Genomic DNA, 23,365 nt, shown 5'->3' on the forward strand with positions numbered 1-23,365 from the left:
ATCTTCAAAACCTGGTGGTTGTTCAACATACACTTCCTCTTGAATGATTCCATTTAAAAATGCACTTTTTATATCCATTTGGTACAACTTGAAATTCATGAAGCATGCAAAAGCTAGCAACAACCTTATGGCTTCAATCCTAGTAACAGGTGCAAAGGTTTCATCATAGTTTATTCCTTCCTCTTGGTTGTAACCTTGTGCTACTAACCTAGCTTTATTTCTAACTACATTTCCTTGCTCATCTACCTTATTTCTAAACACCCATTTTGAGCCAACAATGGGGTGATTTGAAGGTCTAGGTACTAGTGACCATACATGATTTCTTTTGAATTGGTCAAGTTCCTCTTGCATGGCCATTATCCAACTTTCCTCATTTTTAGCTTCTTCAAAGTTTTTAGGTTCAATTTGTGATATGAACGCTGAAAACTCACAAGTCTCCCTAGTTGCTCTTCTAGCTTGTACACCTTGAGAAATGTCACCTATTATTTGATCTTGTGGATGGTCTCTTACAAATCTCCAACTCCTTGGAAGATCACTATGCTGATTTTCTATCTTTGCAAATCTTCTAGAGGTTGAGTTTCATCTTCTCTTCTATGTAAGCTTTCTTCATTATTCTTATTGTTCTCTAAGTTCATTTCTTTCATTTGTTTTTCTAGGATTTCTACATCATCATCATCAACATGGATTTCTTGTAAAGCATTTGACTCATCAAAAACTACATGGATTGATTCTTCAACGGTTAAAGTCTTTTTATTAAAAATCCTATAAGCCTTTGAATTTAATACATATCCCAAGAATATTGCTTCATCACTCTTTACATCAAACTTTCCTAAAGGCTGTTTTTCATTGTTCAATACAAAACATTTACAGCCAAAACTCCTAAGGTGAGAAACATTTGGTTTCCTACCCTTGTAAAGTTCATATGGTGTCTTAGATATCATGGGTCTTATTGAGACTCTATTAAGTATATATGCTGTTGTGTTCACTGCCTCAACCCAAAAATATTTTGGTAGGTTATTCTCACACAGCATAGTCCTAGCCATTTCTTTTAAGGTTCAGTTTCGGAGGTTATTCTCACTATATTTTGCTGAGGTGTTCTAGGTGCAGAGAAATTGTGATCCAACCCTTTTTCATTGCAAAATTTCTCAAATTCATCATTTCAAATTCTGCTCCATGATCACTTCTTATGCTAACTATGGCTAGTCCTTTTTCATTCTCTAATTTCCTACAATGACTTATAAAAGCTGATAGAGCATCATTCTTATGAGCAAGAAAATAACCCAAGTGTACCTAGAATAGTCATCAATTATTATAAAGCCATAAGACTTTCTTCCTAAACTAGTTGTGCTTATTGGACCAAATAGATCAATGTGTAACAATTCAAAAGGTTTAGATGTTGACACAACTTTCTTAGCTTTAAAGGATGCTCTAACTTGTTTTCCTAGTTGGCAAGCATCACATATTTTATCATTTTCAAATTTTATGTCCTGCAGTCCAACAACTAAATTCTTTCTAATCAATTTTGACATAGTATGCAAGCTTACATGTCCTAATCTCCTATGCAATAACCAACTATCATTTTTAGCATTTGCAACAAGACATATCTCACTATTAATTTCAAGATCCTCAAGAAAAACAACATACATATTTTTTGATCTATTTCCTATAAATGAGACTTTGTTTGTACCTATGTCTATTACTTCACACTTATTTGAATCAAAACACACTTTAAATCCTTTGTCACATAATTCACTAATGCTTAACAAATTATGTTTCAAACCCTTAACTAACAACACATGACTAATTTGAGTTTGGGAGTTCTTACCAACTGTACCTATCCCATGAATTCTACCTTTTGAATTATCACCAAAAGATATGGTACCTCCCTTTCTTTTGTCCAGCTGAGCAAATAACATTTCATCTCCTGTCATATGTTGTGAGCAACCACTGTCCACGTACCAAGGCTACTTCTTCTTGAGTTAAGCTCTTGAACATGTCTCCTTTAAGTGCAGCTCAACTTACAAAATAGATTTTCAATTTTTCTTTATAGGTACCCATACTTTGATGGGTCCTTGATTGTTAGTGGCAATATAGGATGTCACGACCCTGAACCTCCCTCAGGCCCATGACAATCGCCGCGATGACCCGATTGACACTCATTATCCGGAATGCCAACCGAAACCCCGCAAGGCTTACATATCAGTTTCTTTCCTTTCCTGTGAGCAATCGTTGTTAAATATCGAGTTTTTAGAGAATATACACTATTTTAGATAAAAAAAACAATCAAAATAAAATTTTTGCCACACAGGGGTATTTTGGTCATTTTTTTCTCAAAAATTTCGAAACTGGCTAAAACGTAATATACAAGTACAAAACACATAATTCATATTCAAAATGAGTTTAAAAGTCTAAAATCTTCATTTAAAACGAAATTACGGTTATTTGAATATAATAAGAAAATAAAAGAAATATTAAGGAAAATATTCTATTTTCTTATAAAACAATATTTATAGAGTTATACGTGAATAATTTTTATAGCGTAAAAGCTAAATAAATTTATACATACTGAAATACAGTAAGCCAAAATATTTAATTTAATTTACAATAACAAGAGGGCCCCCGAATAAACAAAAGTAAAGAGGACTGTGAACCTACGGTTTGGAAAATGCAGATCCAATGGTAGTCCTCGATGAGATCAGCTATCTACAGTCTATACTGAACCTGAAATGGGTGGAAAGGAGTTGGGTGAGATTTTGCAATCCCAATGAGTAAACAGACATTATCATAAATATCTAAAGGCGAGTAAAATGGAGGCAAGTTTAAACAACAAATTTCAACCCATTTCATAATGTTTTCAATTTATTTCTTAAACCATAAAATATTTGTAATTTACCAAAACAGTTGTTAAGGCTTATGTCTTTTATTAAAACAAGGCTCAAGCCAAAACTAATCCTCGGGGATACCTTGGCCGAGGCATCTAACCGAGTCCGCCAAGGGTGTTAAAATATTCACACGTGAAACACATTTTTATTTTTAAAACCAGCCGTTCCTTGGCGTTGGCCGAGTTACACATTCACGTGGGGGTTCGACGTGAAGTGAGCTCTAATACTACCCCAGGAGTTACCCTCCTCGCCTCTACAACCGGAGTAACTATATAACTGGGTTTACCGTGCCCCTCTAATAGGCAGTCCACGGAAACCCGTCACTGCAGTGACTAACCCACCAATTTTAATAAAATTTCGACAGTATAACGTGGCTTTTATTTATTTATCCAGCCTGCATAGTAAAAACAACTTACATAAATTTCCCAATGCACTCACAAAATATAGCCACATATACTCATTTCTCATAAGCCATTCCTAGGAAAATATATATTTTTCAAGTCAATTTGCAGCCTCCAATTACTCAATTTCATAATCAATACAATATATTTTTATTTGTCACATTTATTCCTAAAACATCAAAAATCCCGTTTTAATCTCGTTTTCATTTCATAAAATACATAAAGGGCATTTAAAAATAAACTCTAGATAATTTACAATAATAATAAGTTTACTCACCGTTTGTACAAACTAAAAGCTTTCTAAGCGCCCCGATCACTACTCGTCGGGTACGACTTCTTTGCCTTTTCCGGAAGGCTCTCCTCCTAGACACATTACAAAAATTTACACAATTCATCACATTGATGCTAAATCACTATATAATTAACTTAAATCCTATACTAATGCATGGTATGAAATGCAATAGCCTAAAACGGCTTAAACGCGGTATTAACCTATTTTTGGCACTTTGCCCGATAAATTGCTAACGCGCTCCATTTTAGCTCTAAATCATCCCATTCTCTCTCCAACATTTCTAACCATTAAATATCAGCCAATAACCTTCTAAAAACAACAAAATCAGCTCACTCCCTTCCTTGGAAAATTCGGCCAAAAATGGGACATTAACTCGGTTAATTTTCTACTTTGTTTTTCTATCACGTTTAATCGTTTTTCATCATTTTCTCTTCATTTTCCTTAGAATAAAATCAATTCATCATCATTGTACAGCATTGAGCATCCAGCCAAGAGTGGGTATTGTGAAAATTTAATGATTTCTTGCCCAATTTAATTTCTAAACACATTTAACTAACTAAAACTATCAATTTAACTAAAAATCAAAACCTAAAAATTTCAATTTCTCTCCCCTAGAATTTCGTCCAGCCCTTGATATCACTTTTTGATCTCTCTCCTCAAGCATGCTAAATGGAAATAAAGGCATAGGAAAGGTAGAAATCAAGCTAAAATCGAAAAATCTTACCGTTAGACGCGTAAACGGTCGAAAACCGCGAATTTCCCTTTGAATTTTCTTGTTTCTCTTTGGTTTTTCTTTTTTTCTTCCTTTCCTCTCTATTTCCTCTCTTGTTCTTCCTTATGGCCGGCCAGCACTTAAAATTTGGGTTTAAATGGGCTGACTTTTCATTAAAATAATATTATATCATTAAAAAATGCCACGTGTCACTTTCCCATTGGCCCATTTTTAAAATTTCATCCATTTGTTTCCAAATTTTCACCATACACTTGTCTCATATATTCATAGCTTAGATAAAATTCTCAGACTCATCCAAAGTCTCGGTGGAGTAATTTTTGAAATTTACACTTTTGCCCCCGTAAAAGTCAAAAATTACATTTTTGCCCCAAAAATTGAAAAATTGCCCATAGACATATTTTTCATCCCTTATACTCATACCATTCTCCAATTTGTCAAATTTGATCTAAATTCTCTCAAAATCTCAAATTTTGTCCGTGGGTGGCAAAATTACGATTTTGCCCCTACACTCCAAAAATCACCAGAATTAAACTTTTTCACTTCCTATCATTAAATTATACTCCAAATAGTTAATCTTGGTCAAAAATTTCACTCCATGATCAAATTATTATCTTAGGTGGCAAAATGACGATTTTGCCCTTGAATATCAAAATTTCTAATTTTACCCCAAATGAACCCTCGAACTCTGAACAATCATTTTTAGTCATTCCTGGACTATAAAATATTAAATTTCATCCTACAATTCCTATTTGAACTAGTTCGAGGTTAAATCAACTCAAGTGTACCGTTAGGTACGATATCGGGTTTCGTCTTTTCTTATGTGCTTTCCTAGCATAATAACATGCTACTCAGTGCATGTATGTCATGACATGTATTTATAGGGTCGGGTTTTACAATTCTACCCCCCTTAAAATAAAATTTTGACCTCAAAATTTCACTTACCAGATTCGACAAATAGATGCGGGTATTGGTTCCTCATCTGATGCTCTACTTCCCATGTCATTTCCTCCATTCGAGCACTTTTCCACAACACTTTGACCATTGAAATACTCTTGTTTCTCAGTACTCGATCCTTTCGATCCAAGATACTCACAGGTTGTACCTCGAACTTCAAATCGTCATGCAACTCGATCGGAGGTGCTTCGAGGACGTGAGAGGGATCTGGTACATATTTCTTAAGCATGGAGACATGGAAAACGTTGTGGATCCGATCTAACTCCGGAGGTAATTCTAACCGATAAGCCACTGGTCCAATCCTTTCAATGATTCGGAATGGTCCAATATATCTCGGGTTGAGCTTTCCCCTCTTCGCAAATCGAATCACACCTTTCATTATCCAATAAAACACCATAATTTATCATGATAGTATAATCAATAAGATTTAATACTTCAAAGTATTCAAATTATTACCTTTCCAAGGAGAAACCTTAAGAAAAACTTTATCATCGATCTCAAACTCCAAGTCTTTTCTCCGTTTATCTGCATAGCTCTTCTGCCTATCCTGGGCTACCTTTAGCCTCTCTCGTATAACCTTGATCTTGTCATTAGTTAGCTCGATCAATTCCACACTCACTAACTTCCTTTCACCTACTTCATCCCAACAGAGCGGAGTTCGGCACTTCCTTCCATACAAAGCCTCGTATGGTGCCATCCCAATACTAGACTGAAAACTGTTATTATACGCGAACTCCACCAATGGCAAATGTCTGTCCCAACTCCCAATAAAGTCAATGACACAAGCCCGTAACATATCTTTCAAGGTCTGAATGGTCCTTTCGGATTGACCATTCGTTTGTGGGTGAAAAGCAGTACTAAATCTCAACTTAGTTCCAAGAGCTTCTTGAAATTTTGGCCAAAATCGAGAAGTAAATCGAGAGTCTCAATCTGACACAATAGAAACTGAAACTCCGTGTGATCTCACAATCTCATCTATATAAAGTTTTGCCAGCTTCTCAATAGAATTCATGCTATGGATAGCCAAGAAATGAGCGGACTTAGTCAGTCTATCTACAATCACCCAAATAGCATCCTTTCCACTTTGTGTCCGTAGCAAACCCAATACAAAGTCCATAGTCACGTGTTCCCACTTCCATTCAGGAATCGGCAAAGGTTGAAGAGTACCTAACGGTTTTTTATGCTCCGCCTTGATCTGTTGGCATGTAAGACATTTTGATACAAACTCTGCTATGTCTCGTTTCATACCCGGCCACCAATAACTTTCTTTAATAGTCCAATACATCTTGGTGCTTCCGGGATGTAAAACATAGGCGGAAGAATGAGCTTCCTCTAAAATAGCTCATCTCAACTGATCATCCTTAGGGACACAAATTCGGTCTCCAAGCATCAAAGTACCATCATCGTTGAGTCTAAACTCACTAGTTTCTCCATCTTACAGCTTTTGAACTTCCTGTTTCAACCAATCATCAGATTTCTATAATTCTCTGATCTGATTCAACAATGAAGGTCTCACAACAAAACTAGCAAGTAGTTTTCCATCCTCACCATTATTCAACTGGATCCCTAGAAATTTCATCTCAAGTAACATCGAAAAATAAAAACTCCGAAGTGTTGCTAACGACGATGAGGATTTACGACTTAAGTCATCCGCTACCACATTTGCCTTTCTCGAATGATAATCAATCACCAAGTTGTAATCCTTAACCAACTCCAACCATCGTCTCTGTCTCAAATTAAGCTCTTCCTAGGTGAGCAAATATTTCAAGCTTTTATGATCAGTAAAAATCTGACAACGCTCACCATATAAATAATGTCTCCAAATCTTCAATGCGAAGACTACTGCTGCTAACTCCAAGTCATGAGTAGCGTAATTCGTCTCGTGCTTCTTCAACTGTCGAGAAGCATAAGCTATTACTTTTTCATCTTGCATCAATACGCACCATAATCCCAACTTAGATGCATCATTGTATACCACAAATTCTTTTCCATTAACAAGAAGTGTTAAGACGGGAGCGGAGGTTAATCGGTTCTTTAGCTCCTGAAATCAATTCTCATAAACATCATCCCACTCATACTTAACTCTTTACGAGTCAAACGAGTCAGAGGAGCTGCTATCAAAGAAAATCCCTGAACAAATCTCCAGTAATAACCAGTTAAGCCAAGGAAACTACGAATCTCAATTATTGTTCTCGGTTACTCCCATTGCAAGATTGCCTCAATCTTCTCAGGATCGACATAAATTCCAGCTCCAGACACCACATGTCCCAAGAAAACCACTTCTTTCAACCAGAATTCACATTTAGAGAACTTGGCATAAAGCTGTCTCTCGCGCAAAGTTTGCAACACAATGCGCAAATGGACAGCATGTTCATCATCATTCTTCGATTAAACCAGGATGTCATCTATGAATACTATCACAAACTTATCCAAGTATGGATGGAACACCCTATTCATAAGATCCATAAAAACTGCCGGGGCATTAGTCAAACCAAACGGCATCACCAGAAACTCATAATTCCCATAACGCGTCCTGAAGGCAGTCTTGGGTACATCCTGCTCTTTAATCCTCAACTGATAGTACCTAGATCTCAAATCAATCTTAGAGAATACCATAGCACCTCGTAATTGATCAAAAAAATCATCTATCCAGGGTAAGGATATTTATTCTTGATGGTCACTCGGTTCAGCTATCAGTAATCAATACACAATCGAAGAGTGCCATCCTTCTTCTTGACAAATAGGACTGGTGCTCCCCAAGGAGAAATGCTAGGGTGAATGAAACCTTTATCCACTAAATCTTGCAACTGGACTCTCAGTTCCTTCAACTCTGCCGGAGCCATTCTATATGGAGGGAGAGAAATAGGTGCGGTACCCGAAAGTAAATCAATAAGGAACTCAAGCTCTCGATCAGGAGGCAGTCCCGGTAAATCATCAGGAAATACATCAGGAAACTCACTTACTATTGGGACATCCTCTAACTTAGGTTCCCCCTTTGAAGTATCAATCGCGTATGCCAAATAAGCCGGATACCCTTTCTTCACTAATTTCGAAGCTTTGATGGTCGAGATTACACAGGACGGTAATACTCGACGTTCCCCTGCAAACATAATCTCTGCTCCCTCTGAATTTCAAAGAACAACTTCCTTTCGGAAACAATCCACATTCGCCCGATGTGCAGTTAACCAGTCCATACCCAATATTAGATCAAAATCCAAGATCTCTAGAGGAATTAAGTCACCCCTAAATTCTTCCTCGCCTACCCTTACCCCACAATCTCTATAACAACTGTTTCTAACTAGCTTTTCTCTTAAAGGGGTGTGAATTATAATTTTTTCCTCTAATGGTGACAGGTTTCTATCAGCAATCGATGCAAATGTGGTGCTCACATAAGACCTATCTGAGCTAGAATCTATCGAAACATAAGCATCTTTATCAAATAAAGACATAGTACCTGTCACTGCTCCAGGTCGGACCCGTGCCTCATCTTCTGTCACAATGAAAACTCTTGTCGAGGTACGAGTCTGTGGTCTCAAAGGTGGATGTGCCGGGGTATTACTCTCCACATCGGACCGTATGGCCACTCCCTGTCTCGGTGGCAACCTAAAAGAATCTCTCCTCTGCATATCAGTGCGAGTTGGTGAAGATAATGCAACTACCATGGCTCGTCCTAACCGTGGGTAATTACTCCTAATATGACCCGTCTGTCCACATTGGAAACATCTTGTTGGCCCTCTACATAGCCCACTATGATAATTCCCATAATTTTTGCATCGGTCAGAACCTCCGAAACTCTTCCCAAAACCAATCATAGCAGATCTGCCAAACCTCAAAAGTCTCTATTATGATGGTGGAAATGGAGGTCGAGGAGATGTCACGGAAACAGAAGTAGTACTCCTTGAAATCGCTAAGTCTTTGCCTCTTTTTACTAGCTGACTAGAAGACATACCAAGATTCCTCCTTTTTGCAAACTCAGTCTGAATCCTCCTATTCTCAATCGCAAGCTTCTCAGCCCGTAAAGCCATCTGTACCACCTCTTTATGCGACTCCCTACTAGTCACTGTCATCCGCTCTCTAATCTCATTACGGAGCCCTTCCTCGAAATAATTGGTTTGATCCTGCTCAAATTTCACCAGATCCGGCACATATAACATCAACTCGTTAAAACAAGTCTCGTACTCCTCTACAATTAGATTCCCCTGTTTCAAACTCAGAAATTCTCTCTTCTTTTCTTTTTGATGAAAATAAGTGAAATACTGACCATCGAATTTCCTGAGAAAATCGGACCACATTTAAGGAGTAGTGGAACGGGACTTCACTGAATTCCACCAAGTACGAGCCTTCTTCTCTAATAATCTCGTAGCCACCATTAGCTTCATGTCATTGTCTAATCTCATATCAGAGAGAGTCTCTGAAACCTGATTAATCTAGTCCTTTACCACAGTGGCATCCAACTCACCCACGAAAGACACACAATCAAGCTATCTAGCCTCATTTAGCTTCTTGGAAATGAATACATCTTGTACCGATGGTGGAACTAAAGGAGTAACTGGTGGTACTATAGGTGAAACTTGACCAGTCTGAGCTCCACCTGCCATTGCGGTAAAGAAAGCTACCAATGCCTGTGTTGCCTCAGTAGGCATGGCGGGAATACCAGTAGGTGGCGGAGGAGGTGGAGGATGTGGAGGACTATCGGCGTGCTCAGCAGCAGGTGCTGCTCGAATGGTAGACGCAGCCGATTCTTCCCCTACTGCATCTAGCTGACGACGTTGGGAATGACCTTTTCCCCTCCCAACCGATCTAGTGAGAGGTGGGTGTCCGCGTCAAGGAGGCATAATAATCTATAAGAGAAAACAAGCAAGCTTAGGAAACCTTAAGCTCTATATGAAAATGCATGCATTCTATTCAACCTAATCTAACTTAATCCGGGGTCGCACTGATACTGTAAATTTTTAAAACCACTTTAAAACCAAAAACTCATATCTTTAAAACCAAAGGCTCTGATACCAATCGAATTGTCACGACCCGAAACCTCCCTTAGGCCCATGACAATCACTGCGACAACCCGATTGCCACTCATTATCCGAAGTGCCAACTAAAACCCCGCAAGGCTTACATAGTAGTTTCTTTCCTTTCCTATGAGCAATCGTTGTTAAATATTGAGTTTTTAGAGAATATACACTATTTTAGATAAAAAACAATGAAAAAAAAATTTTTGCCACATAGGGGTATTTTGGTCATTTTTTTCTCAAAAATTTCGAAATTGGGTAAAACATAATATACAAGTACAAAACACATAATTCATATTCAAAATGAGTTTAAAAGTTTAAAATCTTCATTTAAAACAAAATTACGGTTATTTGAATATAATAAGAAAATAAAAGAAATATTAAGTGAAATATTCTATTTTCTTATAAAACAATATTTATAAAGATATACGTGAATAATTTTTATAGCATAAAAGCTAAATAAATTTATACATACTGAAATACAGTAAGCCAAAATATTTAATTTAATTTACAATAACAAGAGGGCCCCCGAATGAACAAAAGTAAAGAGGACTGTGAACCTACGGTTTGGAAAATGCAGATCCAATGGTAGTCCTCGATGAGATCAGCTATCTACAGTCTATACTGAATTTGAAATGGGTGGAAAAGAGGGTGGTGAGATTATAAAATCCCAATGAGTAAACAGACATTATCATAAATATCTAAAGGCGAGTAAAATTGAGGCAAGTTTAAACAACAAATTTCAACCCATTTCATAATGTTTTCAATTTATTTCTTAAACCATAAAATATTTATAATTTACCAAAACAGTTGTTAAGGCTTATGTCTTTTATTAAAACAAGGCTCAAGCCAAAACTAATCCTTAGGGATACCTTGGCCGAGGCATCTAACCGAGTCCGCCAAGGGTGTTAAAATATTCACACGTGAAACACATTTTTATTTTTAAAACTAGTCGTTCCTTGGTGTTGGCCGAGTTACACATTCACGTGGTGGTTCGACGTGAAGTGAGCTCTAATACTACCCCAGGAGTTACCCTCCTCACCTCTACAACTGGAGTAACTATATAACTGGGTTTACCGTGCCCCTCTAATAGGCAGTCCACGGAAACCCGTCACTGCAGTGACTAACCCACCAATTTTAATAAAATTTCGACAGTATAACGTGGCTTTTATTTATTTATTTATCTAGCCTGCATAGTAAAAACAACTTACATAAATTTCCCAATGCACTCACAAAATATAGCCACATATACTCATTTCTCATAAGCCATTCCTAGGAAAATATATGTTTTTCAAGTCAATTTGCAGCCTCCAATTACTCAATTTCATAATCAATACAATATATTTTTATTTGTCACATTTATTCCTAAAACATCAAAAATCCCGTTTTAATCTCGTTTTCATTTCATAAAATACATAAAGGGCATTTAAAAATAAACTCTAGATAATTTACAATAATAATAAGTTTACTCACCTTTTGTACAAACTAAAAGCTTTCTAAGCGCCCCGATCACTACTCGTCGGGGTACGACTTCTTTGTCTTTTCTGGAGGCTCTCCTCCTAGACACATTACAAAAATTTACACAATTCATCACATTGATGCTAAATCACTATATAATTAACTTAAATCCTATACTAATGCATGGTATGAAATGCAATAGCCTAAAACGGCTTAAACGCGGTATTAACCTATTTTTGGCACTTTGCCCGATAAATTGCTAACGCGCTCCATTTTAGCTCTAAATCATCCCATTCTCTCTCCAACATTTCTAACCATTAAATATCAGCCAATAACCTTCTAAAAACAACAAAATCAGCTCACTCCCTTCCTTGGAAAATTCGGCCAAAAATGGGACATTAACTCGGTTAATTTTCTACTTTGTTTTTCTATCACGTTTAATCGTTTTTCATCATTTTCTCTTCATTTTCCTTAGAATAAAATCAATTCATCATCATTGTACAGCATTGAGCATCCAGCCAAGAGTGGGTATTGTGAAAATTTAATGATTTCTTGCCCAATTTAATTTCTAAACACATTTAACTAACTAAAACTATCAATTTAACTAAAAATCAAAACCTAAAAATTTCAATTTCTCTCTCCTAGAATTTCGTCCAGCCCTTGATATCACTTTTTGATCTCTCTCCTCAAGCATGCTAAATGGAAATAAAGGCTTAGGAAAGGTAGAAATCAAGCTAAAGTCGAAAAATCTTACCGTTAGACACGTAAACGGTCGAAAATCGTGAATTCCCCTTTGAATTTTCTTGTTTCTCTTTGGTTTTTCTTTTTTTCTTCCTTTCCTCTCTATTTCCTCTCTTCTTCTTCCTTACGGCCGGCCAGCACTTAAAATGGGGTTTAAATGGGCTGCCTTTTCATTAAAATAATATTACATCATTAAAAAAAATGCCACGTGTCACTTTCCCATTGGCCCATTTTTAAAATTTCATCCATTTCTTTCCAAATTTTCACCATTCACTTGTCCCATATATTCATAGCTTAGATAAAATTCTCAGACTTATCCAAAGTCTCGGTGGAGTAATTTTTAAAATTTACACTCTTGCCCCGTAAAAGTGAAAAATTACATTTTTGCCCAAAAAACTGAAAAATTGCCCATAGACATATTTTTCATCCCTTATACTCATACCATTCTCCAATTTGTCAAATTTGATCTAAATTCTCTCAAAATCTCAAATTTTATCCTCGGGTTGCAAAATTACGATTTTTGCCCCTACACTCCAAAAATCACCAGAATTAAACTTTTTCACTTCCTATCAGTAAATTATACTCCAAATAGTTAATCTTGGTCAAAAATTTCACTCCCTGATCAAATTATTATCTTAGGTGGCAAAATGACGACTTTTGCCCCTAAACATCAAAATTTTCGATTTTACCCCAAATGAACCCTCGAACTCCGAACAATCATTTTTAGTGATTCCTTGACTACAAAATATTAAATTTCATCCTACAATTCCTATTTGAACTAGTTCGAGGTTAAATCAACTCAAGTGTACCATTAAGTACAATACTGAGTTTCGTCTATTCTTAGGTGCTTTTCCTAACATAATAACATGCTACTCAGTGCATGTATGTCATGACATGTGTTTATAGGGTCAGGTTTTACATAGGATCCTTTTGGAACTCAAATTTTTCTAACTTTCTACAGGTTACTCTTCTTAAAATAGTCATATGATAAATGTCCATGTTTTCCACAGCAATAACATTTAGATGATGCAAAAGAAGAATTCTTCTTGTGGTATGCATTTCTTTTTGGAGTTTCATTTTTTAAACATTTGTGAGCTGTGTTTTCATCAAGCAATTTGTGCAAGGCTTCAGATTTATTGTCCAGCTCTAGTTTTAAAACTTCGAAATATGTTTTTGAGTGCTCTAATTCAATTTGTAGAAAATTTCTTTGCTCAAAACCAGAGTTGAACTCTAGTCTCATCTTTTCCAAATGATTTTCAAGAGATGTAGCCTTTTTCTTTAAAGTTTTGTATTTTGAAAAAAGTTCTTCAAATTCATCACAAAGACTATCATACTCATCTTATAAATCATCCATGGAAATATCACGAGGGGACAAGGATACCTCGATTTCATCATCTTGTGCCATCAGATAGAAGTTTGCTCTTTCCTCGAATTTTTCATCTTCAGCTTCAAAGCTTAATGTGTCATTGTCTACCAGGCAATTGCCACCATTGCTTTCTTAGGTTTCTTGTTTTTCTTTGGAGTTTCATCTTTCAGCAATGGACATTCGGACTTGAAGTGAAAGTGACCAGATTTCTTGCACTCGTAGTAGATCAGCTCCTCCTTTTTGTTGGAGTCATTTTTGTTTCTGATTTTCCATGAAGTACCTTGATCTTTTCTAAACCATCTTCTAGCTAGTCTCCGGTTTCTTCTACCCATAAGCTTTCTGAATTTTCTTGCAACCAGAGCTAACTCATCATCATCATCACATGACAACTCTTCTAGCTTTTCTTCAAGGATGTTGGCTTTAAGTGCAATGCTCATTTTCTTTTCCTTTACTTCTCTCCTATCTTCTTCTTCTTCCTTTTAAGCTCCAACTCATAAGTAAGGAGAGAGCGACAAATCTCATCTAAGGTAATAACATTTAGGTCCTTGGGCTCTCGGATTGTAGTCACTTCAAGCTTCTAATTTTTTGGTAAGCTTTTAAGAAGTCTTTTAACTATTTCATGCTCCGGTATTGGCTTGCCTAGCTGACTCAATTTATTTGTGATGTTTGTAAATCTATCTAACATGCTGGTGATGTCTTCACCAGGCTCTATTTTGAACATTTCATAGTTATGTGTCAAGAGGGCTATTTTGGACTCCTTGACTTGAGAAACCCCTTCATGGATTATTCTAAGTTTATCCCACACTTGCTTAGCTGTTGTACAGCTTGAGACTTTGTTGAATTCAGTGGGGGTCAAGGCACAATGCAATGTGTTGATGGCCTTAAAATTTGTTTGGACTTTCTTAACTTCAACCTCAGTCCATTCAGACCTTGGCTTAGGCATCATCCTATTGGTAACTACATTTAAAGTTGAGGGAATAAAGGGTCCATCAGTTATGACGTCCCACATTTCATAATCTATAGCTCTAATGTAAATTGACATCCTAGTGCTCCAATAAGGATAGTTAAAGCCATCAAACAGAGGTGGTCTGTTTATTGATTGTCCCTCAACAACTACTAATTTCAGTTGAGCCATTTGGATCCTCCCAAAGGGTGTTAGACCTTAAGAATAGGGAACTTGCTCTGATACCACTTGTTGTTCCCAATAATATGTGCTAGAGGGGGGTGAATAACACAATTTGTATCTTTCAAATATTGTCTCAAAGTCTAGATAAGGGCGAGACAAATGAAGAAAAGAAACTGAAACAAAAACAGAGTAAAGAGGCAATAGAATTTAGAGTGGTACGGTCCAAGATCTATATCCACTACCTTGATTATCCAACCAAGGATTTTCCAAATAATTCCACTAAGAACTGGTGAAATTCACAAGCTTTCACCAAGCTTTAGAATGTCTTTTAATAGGCTCAGCCAAAACCTTTTACACTAGTTTTTCACGGGCTAAACTAAAACCCAACACCTAACTTTTCAAGGCTAAGTTAGAACCTTAACACCTTCAAGCAAACCTAGCTTGAAACAACCACTTAGAGTGACTCCCTCACTCTAAGAATACAAGAAGAGAAGTAAAAGAAAGTACTTATGATCACAAGTTGATCGAAATGGTACAAGGTTGAGTGCAGAATACAAATTAAAAAGATTAACGTTTAAGTGCAGAAAGGAGAATAGAAGATTTTTTGGTTTTTCAACTCAATATGACTCAAATCTTTTCCAAAACTTCTAAGAACTTGTTTCTAACTATTGGAAGACCCTTTTATACTTAGAGAAACATCTCTGATGGCAGTTTGATAGTTTTCTAGCTGCTGGCGACAGTTGAGAGTCGGTTCTAGTTGTTAATCTGTCTTTTAGTGCAAATTTCAAACTTGTAGGCAGAATGCTCTTAGTCGACTAATCGATATCTTAGTCGACTAAGTCATCTCTGTTTTCTACTTCCTGTCTCTGGCAGTTCTGGCAATGTGCACTTAGTCGACTAACCCATTTTTTGGTCGATTAAGTTGGTTTTGTCTTGACTGTAAGTGCCTTTGCAAGACTAGCGTCACCTTAACATGCTTTCTTAGAGAAAATAAGTTTAATAGCCCTTTTATCATCATGCAGCAAGCCTCCAATTTGGAGGTTGACTGGATAACTCCTAGCAGTCCCATTAGTGTTGAACTTGAACCAACCTATAAGTGAACACTCCCAAGAAACCTTTGGTTTGTTTGACATCATTTAATGGATGTTGTGGTAGTGTGAGGGGCAAAAGCAATGTCCATAACAGTAGCATTCTTAGAAGGTCATCTATACTTAACCAACTAAGTACCCTTAATTTGATGATATCAAACACCTTTAATGGATCACATAATTTCCCATTGAAAATCATCTCATTTTTATATAACCAACTGGACCAAATGATGGTGAAGAAGGACATCCTCCACACTTTACGTTTCGCCATAACAACATAAAAAAAGTTCCTAACCTTGAAAAGAGTGACAACATCCTTTGGCAAACAAGAAAAAATGTCTCATTCTTCACACCAAGAGGCCTAAATCCTCAAAGACTCGAAACAAGTAAAAAAGAGGTGATTTATCAATTCCACTTCCTTATTGCATAAAACACAAAAGGCAGCCTCAATATGCATGAGATTACATTTGACAAGCTTCTCCTTGACAAGCACCCTTCCTCTAATGACTTGCCACAAAATGATCTCAACCTTGGGAAGAGCTTACCTCGCCTAAACATTCTTCTAAAGGTCCATATCCCTAACCTCGTTGCTAAGAACAAATTTATAAAAAGAGTTTGAGGAATAATTCCCACTAATTGTGTGTTTCCTAATCAGCATGTCCGTGGAATTAAGATCAAGATAAATGTCATTTTGGTGTTCCTTAAACTACTTACGAGTACCCAATTCCTAATTAAAGACTCTTCGCCTTAGCTTTACGTGCCATCTACATTCATTGTTAACCCTAGAACCAAACTCACAAACTTTGTCAGTTTTGTTCGTGGCTAAGGTGAAGATACTAGTGAAAGTCGTTCTTAGGATGGTGCACTCAAGCTAATCGTTATCCCACAAATAGATGTTTGCATCATTCTCGATCAAGCAACCAATACTTACACATAAAAAAAAAGAGAAAGGTCTCCTCGAAAAAGTGATAAGGTTAGTGATATTTTTCCAAATGGTAGACAGTTGTCTTCCACCTTGGCTAACAGGTAATAAACTCAAGGTGTCTCCCCCATTTTTCCCATTGATAACCTTATGCCACAAACTCTCACTTTCCTCACTACACCTCCATACCATTTGTTTAATAATGCTCTATTCTTCAACCAGAGATCAATAAAACCAAGACCCTCTTAATCATGAAGATTACAAATAGACTCCCAATTAACCCAATGAAGTTTTCTCTTCTCAACATAACCACCCCACGAAAATCACTTTTAGATCTTTTCATGTTCCTTTTTGACCCGAAAAGGCATCTCATACGATGTCACTAAGTAGATGGGCAAGCTTTGGAGGGCCAATTTGATTAAGGTAACTCTCTCCGATCGAAAGCGTATTAGACCTACACCTTGCTAGTCTAGCCTCAAATTTATCAATGATCAACCACCAAATGCTTATGGAAGTGGTATCTAGCCTTTAATGGAAGACCAAGGTAAGTGAAAGGTAGTAATCTAACCAAGAAAGGAATTCTATTCACTGAAATTTTTGCTAAATTGCCAACTTTGATACCATACAAACTGCTTTCTCGAAAATTATTTTTGAGCCCTAGGATTACCAAAAAGCATCTTAGAACAATTTTAATGTTCAAGACATTGTAAATCTCTAGTTTACTGAAAATCATAGTATTGTCTACATACTATAAGTGAGAAATGATAGGCCCATCATAACCTACCTCAATACCTTCACACAACCCAATAGGCATCACTTTATGCATAAGGGCATTGAAAACATTGACAACGATGTTGAAAAAAACGAGGAGAGAGGGCAACTTTTGCATAATCCTAGCCTTATTTTCAAAGACCTAAAAGAGGACCTATTTATAAGCATTGAAATAGTTATCAAAAAGATACAAGACATAATCCAATTCCTTTAGCGATCACTAAACTCCATTTCTATCATCACAAACTCAAGGAAGGACCAATCCTCATAGTCAAAAGCCTTCTTAAAGTACACCCTAAGAAAGGCACCCTCATCACCACTTTTTTGAAGATAGTCAACTAACTCATTAGTAATAAGAACACAGTTAGTGAATTGGCGACCTTTAATGAATGTTAATTGATTTGGTCCAATGATCTCATCAATTACTACCCTAAGTCTGTTGGCTAAAACCTTTGCTACTACCTCAAACACACATCCCACTAAATTGATAGGTTTGTACTTGCAAAGAGTTATGGAGTTGCTACATTTTGGGATAATTGTAATGAAGTGTAACACCTCGTACCATCGTATAGAAGCCAATAAGACCTTATCGACAAGACGAAGGGTTAATGGATGCTAATTTAAATGCCAAAAAGTGATGATGAGTGAAAAGAATAGTTTGGAATAAAATATTTTATATGCAAGAAAATAATAATAAAATAATATTTTATCGAGGATGAATTAACGAGTTAAAAGGTGATTTTAAAGTGAACTTGGGATAAAGTGAGACGTTGGGACTCAAGGAGATAAGTGAAAAATTTTAGAATAAAATAATATTTTATTAATAAAATAATATTAAAATATTAATATTTTAATTTGGTGTCGAAATTAGTCATAAAGGAGGAGTATATGGCTAATCTAAGTGGGGGAGAAGAAATAAGAAAGAATTTCAAAGAAAAACAACCTAACTGGAGCTCAGTGCCTTTATTTAATAAAGTAATAGCCGGTAAGTATATATTTAAATATTATGGTGACGCCTTGGTGAAGTGCAAATTTGATATTTTATTTGTACAAGTGTAAAGGAAGAAAAATAGAAGGAAATTGGAACTTAAAAGAAATTATTGAAGTACCAAATTGTAAAGGATGAAAAGTATGGAGGGTCGAAGGGTAAATAAGGAAAAGTTGAGGACTTATGTGCAATTACAATATTTGAAGCTAAATGGAAATTAACTAATCAAGGAAAGTTAGATTATGTAGGATAATAACATGTGGATGTAAATTCACTATTACATGCAAATGGTAGCATGTAAAAAGGAGAAAGTTAGTAGGGAACATGTGGGACCCCCACCATGTGAAGTAAAAGGAAGACTAAGCCTAAATCTATTTACATGTAAAGAGATTGGTGCATTAGGTGGTCAAATGGGGAAAGGAAAATATGGGATGTGTGTGACTTAAATAGATTAATGAATGATCAAATAAAATATAAGGTAAAGGTGGTGCATGAAATAGGATAGGAGGAATAAGGTGGTGCATGAAATAAACAATAAAGGAAGAAAAGATGGGAGAGTGAAGGTGGCGGATGGAGAACTTTAGTGAGGATAGATAATGGGCTAATGAACAAGGGAGGAAATTGGTGCATGAAGAACCATTGGTTGGCAAAATGGCCAAATGAAAATAAAAGGTAAATATGTGCATGTATTGTGATTGGTTGAATGGGTGGCCATATAAATACTAAGTTGCAAGAATACAAGAGAAAGGTGAATAAGCTTTGGTGAGACTTGAGAGCTGGCCATTTAAAGAAGAAAAGAAAGAAGAGCAAGCTTGAGAAGTTCTACCTGAAAGGAAGAAAAAGAGAAAGAAAAAAGAGAGAAAAGTGGGAAAGGCTCGGGTTGTGAGGGTTCAAGAGAAACCGTATGGTTTTCTTCCTCTATCTTGTAGATTCATGTTATTTGATCACAAAAGAGTCTTCAACATTTAAGAGAGAAGCCATGGAGTGTTGATGGAGGTGTAAAGCTTGGCTTCAAGATACAAGAGAAATAAGGTAAAGATTGTTGTTTTAGCTTAATTGATCTTTGAAAATGGGATGGTAACTATAAAAAAAGTTTTGTGGTAGCAAAGATTGGCTTGATTGGAGAAGATTTAGTGACATGCAAGCTATCAAAACCATGGATGCTTGGTGGATTCAAAGTGAAAGTGTCACGACCCAATTTCCTGGGCCATGACCGGCGCATGAGCTCAATGAGCATAGTTCACTAAGCCCAAGCAAGCCTATCCATTTACCTTTGTTTAACAAATTTATCATATCATGCATACACACACACCTTTTTTCGGGTGTGAACATAGCCAAAACACAATGGCATTATCGATAATAATATACATGCACTATACCAGCCATGTATTTAGCAATTTACATTGCATACACATATTAACATTGTTAGATTGTATTCACAATACAAAAAGACCCATAACTTCCAACGGAGACATTTACAATAAAAGGGATTACTATCGAATGCCAAACACATACCCAGGAGATGCACTACGGGGACTCCTCGATCTAGGGTCCAACAGTCACCTAATCTGAAAACATGAATTTTTATAAAACGTGAGTACAATACTCAGTGAGTGAACAAGAAGGGAACAAGCATACCATAAGGAATGTTTATCGAAATCATAATGCATTCATTTTGAAATACCCCATACTTTGATATGGTGATAAATAAAGTTGATCGAATGCAAATTGAGGTCAATTAAAATGTTTAGAAGTAATAAAAGACGAAAGGAGTAGTTTAAGATAAAATATTCCGAAAGTGAGAAAATAATAATAATTTTATCAGAGGAGAATTTGTGAGAAAAAAAAAGGCGATTCGGAAGTCAAGTGAGGCATAATAAGGTATTTTGGGTACCAATGAGACAAGATACAGTTTTTAGAATAAAATAATATTTTATTAATGAAACAATATTAAAATATTAATATTTAGCCAGATATCGAAATCAGTCATGAAGAAGGATCATATGGTTGATCCAAGTGGGGGAGAAGATGACAAGCCCGACTTTATAAAAAATATTTGTCAAGACATACATGTGATGGATAGCATGTTTGCATGCTAAGAGAGTCTCGAAAAATTTACAAAAGTCGGTATTGTACCTAGACGTACAACAAAGTTGATTTAAGCCTCGAACTAGATCAAATAGAGAATTTACAATGAAATTAAGAATTTTAAAGTCTCAGAATGATTTAATATGGTGATTCGGAGTTCGAGGATCAATTTGAAGACAAACCGAAATTTTCACTATCTAGGGGCAAAATGGTCATTTGCCACCTAGGGACAAAATGGAAATTTTAGAAAAAAAATTTTTGGCCCCATTTGACTTATTGGAGTATAATTGGACTTATTGGAGTAAGATTTGAGGTTTAGAAGTGAAAAATTTTAATTTCGGTATAATTTGGACAAAAAGTGTAAAATGGTAATTTTGCCACCCCAGGGGTAAAATTGTAATTTTCCACCACCAGGATATTTTTTCAGCACATGGTCTTCCTTTATCCTCATTTTGACCATTGACTAATTGTGTGGTGGAGATAAAAAGGATTAAAATTTTAAAATTTTAAAAATGGACCAATGAAAAAATGCCATGTGTCATACCTTTATTATTTTATTATTTCTTTATAAAAAGGCATAAAATCAGCCCATTTTCTTCATATGGCCAGCCAAGCAAGGAAGAGAGAGAAAGAGAGGAAGAACAAAGGGAAAAACAAGAAAATCTAGGTGGAAAATTCAAAGAAAAAGTGAAGAAATCAAGGAAACAAGCTGGGTAAGTTAGAATTTCTTTAGTTCTCCTTGATACCTAGCTTACCCATGCTTTTGTTCTTGATTTTCATGGTTGAATATTGAGTTATTATGATGAATTCAATTCTGAAAAATGGGTTAGAAGAGAGAAAGTTGTTAGATTAATTTGATTTTAAGTTATGTTAGTGTTTTAAGTTAGTTTAGCATATTTAGAAACAAAACAACAAGAAAAGAATTTATTTTCTCTCACAACCATTAATGGCCGAATTTATCATGTGTTGAGTGAGGATGAATTTGATTTTCATTTTAGGAGAATTGGTTAAGAAATGATGAATTATGAGCCTAGAAAAATAATGGGAATTTTCAGAGCAAAAATATGAATTTTTACCCACTAAGGGTATTTTCGTAATTTGCTACCGAGACTAATAAATTGAATCTCATTCACAGTTATTAAGGTAATTTAGGTATAATTGGAGTGTAGAAAGTGAGAAGAATTGATTTAGAGTTAAATTGGAGATAATAGGCCGAATTAGGTCAACACCGCATTTAAGCAGTAGTCGGATAAGTTGCATATCATATCATGCATATATACCGAGCCTGAATTGATTTTATAATGGTCAAGCATTGATGTGGTGAATTATGTATTGTACATTGTGGATAGGTGGTGAGCAAAGTACACTGGCAAAAAAACAGAAATTGTGCTTGAAGACTGGGATTAGGAGTACATCGACTCCTAGAACTGTGAGTGAACTTATTACCATCTTAATTATCTAGAGTAGTTTTATACAATTGAGTGATTTTATGAAAAATGGGTTTAAATGGTAAATTGCTATGTTTTAAGAGAAATTGTGATTTTATAAAATGATTTTATAAATTTTCTGAAAAATCGAATACTGGTTTTGAAAATAGAGTAATTGGAGACTGCCTGCTTGTGTTGTAAATTTATGGTTTTAAATTGAATGGCTTATGACAATATATGAGCATGAATGGCTAAACTGATTTTGGTGTTAGAATTATTTGTACTGTGTATTTAGCCTTGAAAGGCTAGGTTGCGATAAATTGCCATGTCATGCAGAAAAAGATTTTATAAATCAGGTGGTAGATAAAAGATTAGCTACTGCAGTGGTGGGGGGTTCCGTGGGCCAGCCTATTAGAGGGGCACTGTAAACTCCTTTATATTCTCACCTCGGTCGTAGAGGCGCGTAGGGTATCTCCTGAGGTGGGCTTTTTGAGTGCACTTCACGTGGACCACCGCGTGAGAGTGAGACTCAGCCAACGCCAAGGAACGGCTATGTTTCAAAATAAAAATATGATTTATGCGAAATATGAATTTTAACAGCCTTGGCGGACTCGGTTGGATACCCCTAATCCAGGTGTCCCCGAGTATAGGATTTGGCATGAGCCAAGTTTTGAGAAATTCACGAGCCATATTGATTATTTTGTTGAAATGAATATTCGTGTTGTGAAAATTTTACTAAAATGAATTGTTTTTAATTGTCTCCCTTTACTCGACTTTGGATAGTTTAGATGGTATCTGTTTACTCACTAAGATTTTATAATCTCACCACCCTCATTTCCTCACATTTCAGGCTTGGGGAATTCCATAGTTAGCTGACTTTGACAAGGACCTTCATTTGGACTCGAATCGGTAAAAGCTGTAGGTTTCCAGCTTCCAATGCATTTTGGATAGACGTGGGCCCACGTGTCACTATAAAGAAATTTTATGCTTTGGTTATTTGCTTTATAGTAGATATGAATATAATTAACTTTTACGCTATAAGAATTATGTACCGATAGTTTTACGAAAATTATTTTACAAGAAAATAGTTTATTTTATTGAATATTTTTATTATATTCA

Source organism: Theobroma cacao, chromosome 7 (genome assembly GCF_000208745.1).
Source record: "Theobroma cacao cultivar B97-61/B2 chromosome 7, Criollo_cocoa_genome_V2, whole genome shotgun sequence".
NCBI lineage: Eukaryota > Viridiplantae > Streptophyta > Magnoliopsida > Malvales > Malvaceae > Theobroma > Theobroma cacao.